Below are 6,081 nucleotides of genomic sequence, written 5' to 3' on the forward strand. Positions count from 1 at the left end.
TTCAGTGCTCTGAAGGTTTCGTTGACTGTTAGCTAATTTTACATATATATGAAAAGTCCCTGGTGAGGAAACAGGAAAGCAAATCCAGGTATTCTACGCATAAATTCTTTATTTGCTGGTTTCTGTGAAGGGGGAATGGTCTTGTTCTCGCTTGTCTCTTTAACGAAAGTTTTCCCTTAGTATGTGCTTCAGAAAAGTAAAGAGCATTACATTTTGACTTGGAAATCTTTATGTCTTTTTGATTCTCTACAAATAACCTTTGCTCATAACTTTAGGAGCTGTTCTTATGTAGGTGAGATGCTGATGGATCTATTTCAGTGTGGAATGTGGGCGATTATGAGTTTCTGCTCTCTGGAAGGAGTTTTATGCTTGGAAGATAAGTCAAACCCATAAACACTTTATGACAGAGGTACAGACATACGAGTGACTGATTTTGAGAGAGATTTGATTCTTCACCTCGGATTTCCCTTTGTTCTCACCAGTAATCAGTAACTCATCAAATATGTTCACTTTTGGCCAGCTCTGAACCTATGCTATAACTTTAAAAAAATGTATTTTTTATTTGTAAGGTTCTAATTGCTATATAAAATAAAGATTATTTCCCTCTGGTATTTTTCTAATGTAACTCTCTCTATGACTGGAAAACTCTTCATTTTTAGGTTGATTTTCTTTCTCCCAGGAGAGCTATTGTATTAAATTACAACTAATGCTCAATAAATACACTAAAGGGAGATTAGGAATTATTAAAAGAAAAAAAAGGAAATGTCTTAATTTTATTTCTTTGGTTTCAAAACATAAATATTTCTGAGTCACCAGTTTCTTTATGCTTCTAGAAACTTAGAACCTAGGCATCTTCTTAATACTATGACGACAGAATAATTAAATTACTGAAGTCAAGACTGTGGATTGACCATCCTCACATTAATTGAAGTTAAAAAAGGGAGGATTTCTTCAATAAGCTTCATTATTAATGTAGCAGCTAATTCTTGAGTTTAGCTATGAAGATCAACTAAAGTCGGGGATAGTTTGATCGTTTAGGCAGTTTGTCATTTATGAAATTTAAAATTTAATAGTTTGCTCATTGAGGCAGTTTGTCATTCATGAAACTCAAAATTTAATAGTTTGAGCATTTGGGCAGTTTGTCATTTATGATATTTAAAAATGGGACCGTAGACATCTTTTTTGTCCAACCTCCTCATTTGACATTCAACTTAATTTTGTTCATTTCTTGTAAACCTACTATGTGCAAGGCACATGCCGTGGAGGGGACCAATAAAGCTGAATAAATTGTGGCTTGTGGCTTTAGACAAATTAATCTTTGATTTCCTTTTCCGTATCACTTGAGAGGACAGCTTTTAAAATGATCTACATGGATTTTGTTAATTATTATTCTTTGTCAGTGTAAGATACTTAGCAGGATTTAACATGTTTTGTGCACTCTGAGTACTCATATAAGTGAATGGTAGATGTCTTCTAATTTTAAAATTAATGCTGGATTGATGTTCTCTTACATGAGACAGCTAACATTGCTACTATTAATTAAACTCCCCAGAGAGGGTACCTGGATACTCAAGTACATCACACTTTTCTTGTGGGACTGTTAAATTTGTTTCTTTCATTCATGTAAGCATCTTGTAGACAGCAACATACAGAATTTCACTTAAAAAAACAGTATTTGATTGTTGATACCTTTATTCAGTAAATTACTTGGTTAACAAATATGTGTTTACCAGATTCAGGATGGAAAACACGAGAAACAGTGCACCCACTCAAGAAAAGTCATTGTGCCAAGAACCTATCCTTTTAATAATAGTAATGGCTAGCTGGCATATGGAGGATTTAGGATGTATCAGTCACTGTGCTGATCACTTAATCCTCACAGTAAACCTAGTTGGTAGTTATTATCTCCACTTTACAGATAAGATAACCAGGTTAGTAGCTTGCCCAAGGTCACACAGCTAGTAAGTGGCAGGACTGGGTTTCAGCTCATACCATTTTAACTTTCGACTCTGTGCTCTTAACTAATTGTACTTTAATTGCTTACCACCCATGTCATCGTGAGACCTGCAAAGTGGTTTTCATAAATGTTGAGTATATACAACAGCATAATCACAAAACTCAGGTAAACCACAAAGAATAGGGATTCAGTGAGCACTCAAGTCATCCTCCACCCGGATTTCCTTCTTACCATGAGTTTGATGTCCTCCCACATTGGGCCCCCCTCCCCATCACATCACCTTTCTTCCCACCTCAGAAGTAGCCACTAAATAAAAATGATGTTCTAAAATATGTTTAACCAAAGTGCAGAAAAATGCATCCCAGCCAGATGATTCTTTTGTTTTCCTTCCTTTTTTCTCGTCTCTCTTCCCTGCTCTGTCCTCTCTCTTCTTCCTCCTTTTTCTCACCCTCGCGGAGCACAAAGAGGAACTGAGTCAGACCTGCATGAAAAGGTCGGGGAGTGTGGTCTCTGCTGTGATGTCCAGGCCTCCGTGCCATGACTCGTGTTGGGAATTTTTGGCGAGAGGACAGTTTCTTCCATGCACTTAAGTGACACGCCTTGCTGGGGACAGACTGTAACAGACAGACCATCCGAGGCGGGGATTTAATTTGACTGTGCTGACACTTCTCTAAAAAGTTTGTCGGGTTATAAGTCACAAATATCAGCTCTATAGACATGTGGTTTCTTAATAGTGTGACTCTTAAAATAGCGATACATTTTTGGTAACCAGTGTGAGGGCACTTCATAACACAATCCAAAGCCATTGAGTGGAACATGTTAAGATAATAGAACCTTGTTGTGCCTTAATGCCTTAATGCTATCTTTCAGCAAGTAGTAATACTGGGTGCAGTCTGTGAAAATCAAAATGGATTCTGGCCTGGTGGGAATAATGTAATTCTTACATCATTTGGAAAATATATTTTAATACATTTTTAAAAATGTAAGCAAAGCAGGCTTTTGGTTTTGGTTTGCAGGTCGTACTCTGTGGCATAAAAATTTTTCCAGGGATTGCACAATTCTGAAGGAGAAGGTGGCAGTTTAACACGGTCTTAGCCATGAAGCACTTAGAGCCAGGTTACTTTAAAGTTCCTCCCATGTAACTGCAAAACATGTAATGAATTTGAAAGGTTGAAAAAGAATCACATCTAGCTCAACATAAAAGTGCTTAAAAAGGCATATTTATGTCTGTGTGTAGTCATTTGCACATATGCATTTACCTATGTATGGTATTAATATTTTTCTAGAATTGCATGTGTTTGTATATTGGATATAGTGCACACCCATTATAGCACTAGTGTTAGGGGACCCTTTTATGAACCAACTATATGATTGGGAGCTTTATCAAATGTGATTTTTCAAAGGTCATGATTTTGGCCTGTAATAAAAAGCAGTATAGTATTGAGCTTAAAGTGTGACTATGTATCTGTCTGTCTGTCTGTCTGCCCCTTCTCTCTCTTACATTTTTGCTTGGGGAAAAATCTTTGTTCAAAAATACCAATATGCCTATTAATAAGCTCCAAATATGAAAAAAAGAGCTGCATATGACACTTGGTTGTAGCTTTGTACATTGTCTCAAAAAACATGCTTGGCAAATGTAGCTTAAGAGTGTAGCTGATTTAAAAGCTGCATTTGAGAATCCTAAGTACTGTTCTGTGACAGCTATTCCTACAGGAATTGGCACAGCGAAGAAAATTTACAGTTTAATATTTTAGAGCAAATAATTGCTTAGGATGCTTTAAATAGCACAGGAAATGTGTAGAGTGTTTACTTGGCATTTGTTATATTGAACACTAATACTGAAACAAGTTCTTTGACCACAGAGAATGCCAGTGTAGGTGGAGTTGGGGTAGACGGGAGAAAGAGACAAAAAAAAAAAGAAAGAAAAAGAAAGAAAAAAAAAAACAGCCAGCATGGTTAGATAAAAATTCAATGGCAAATGAGCTTTTTCATGGTAGAGAGATAGCAGGGAAAAAAAAAAGGCCCATTTGTTAGATCAAGTAGTCTTCGAGTGTGGTAGCAGAAAGCAAAGTAAAACAACTCCTTGGGATTTGGTTTCTCCTGTTTTTGCTTTTGTTTTGCTTAATTGAATTACAGTCAGTTACAATGTGTCAGTTTCTGGTGTACAGCGTAAAGTCCCAGGCATGCATATGCATACATATATTCGTTTTCATATTCTTTTCATTAAAGGTTATTACAAGATACTGAATATAGTTCCCTGTGCTATGCAGAAGAAACTTTTTTTTTTTTTTTTTTAGTTTATCTGTCTCCTGGGTTTTAGGCCCCGAATTATGCTGAAGGCTCTTTTCAAAGCCTTCCAGCCCTGGGCTACTCTGGTTTAATTTTTAAGGTCCTGAAAGCAAAAAGAGTGACCTCCCTTTTTAGAAAACAGAAAGAAAAAAAAAATCCCTCTGGTTATCTGTTTAATCTGCCCACGCTCGTGAAGGTTTTTTCTGACAGCTCTGGCGCCCTCATTTCTCCGTGCAGCTCAGTACTAGCCATGTTTTTCCTCCTGAATGCATCCGGCGCTCCCAGAGGCGCCTCTTCAGCCTTTCCAGGCACTGTGCACACGGGGCTTGTCTTAGGATGGGGTCTAGTGCCGTTTGGTGCTGCACAAAATGCAGAGCATTTCTTTTTGCGCTAACTGCTCACCATGCATTGTGATTCAGCTGTGTCTGATAGGAAAAAAAAATAGGGTCTACTTTAAAAAGCAAACCTTCTCATTCAGATATATTGGAGTCACTTCTACAGTGTCTTAAACGGTTTTCTTTTTGAATTTTTATTTTTTTAAAGTGGCAGTTTCTTTTTATTTATTTATTTCTTTGGAGGGGGAGGTAATTAGCTCATTTATTTGTTTATTAATGGGGGTACTGGGGATTGAACCCAGGACCTTGTGCTTGCTAAGCACATGCTCTGCTGCTGAGCTATACCCACCCCCTGCTTAAAGGGGATTTTAAATGCATATATTAAAAATGAACTGACATGTGTGATAGGTCCAAGAATGGGAAGTTGTGCAGTGCTAATGAAATTTGTTAAAAGCTTCTAACTTCTATCTTGTCAACGCAAGCGGTTTTAAAATACACAAACAACAATCAAGAGTCAAAACTTCACCGTGCACTGTGGTCCCAGCACCCAGAACACTGGCGTGGAGACGCTGTATTTATGACTTTTCCACTGACTTGAGAGTTGACCTTGAATAACTCATGTTTAACTTCTCTATGCTTCAATTAGCTTTTGAAAGATACGTGTGGTTGTGGATAGCCAGTGGGAAGGTAATAACTGAAGCTCACAACAAAAGGAGAACTTGGAGGAAAATTTTATTAGAAAAGAGCAGTGGGCTTGAATGCAAGCCTCATGCAGGGTACTGTTAACAAGCCTTGGTACACATGGCTCCTAAGAAAGGTAGGGGGTTTTCTTCTAATACTCTTCCTATATTTTGTGGAATTAAAAAATATATATTTATTGTTTTACCTTTCAACTCTAGAAAGCTTTGTGTTCATACATCTTTTTCTAAAAGTTCCACCTTATATAAAGGGTTTTTTTCCTTTAGAATATAATTTAAATGGTAATCAAGCAGTAACAAATTTCATTTAATATGTAAAAATATTTAATTTAATTTTTTAAATTTAATTTTTTATTGAAGTGTAGTTGGTTTACAATGTTAGTTTCAAGTGTACAGCAAAGTGATTCAGTTATACATATACATACATATCTATATATTCTCTTTTCAGATTCTTTTCCATTATATGTTATTATAAGAAATTGAATATAGTTCTCTGTGCTGTACAGTAGGTCCTGATTTTGTTTTTTAAAGGAAATTCCACATGATTATTTATTTTAAAAAGTTTATTTCTTTTTAGTCCGTTGCTACCCTTGAGATGGTCTCAATGGTTTTTCATTCATTTGAGGAGTAAGGAAGAATTGTACTCAAGATTTAATGTGCCAGAAACGCTAGTAAGCACAAAAAGCACATAAGTACTCATGTGATTTATGTTCAGCGGGCCTGTTTCCCCTTCCTAGTGTGTCAGGAGTCAGTTGGAGGACCAGAATCCGTAGGAGAAAATAAAATATAACCACTGTGATTG

The sequence above is a fragment of the Vicugna pacos genome, chromosome 20, assembly GCF_048564905.1.
Source record: "Vicugna pacos chromosome 20, VicPac4, whole genome shotgun sequence".
NCBI lineage: Eukaryota > Metazoa > Chordata > Mammalia > Artiodactyla > Camelidae > Vicugna > Vicugna pacos.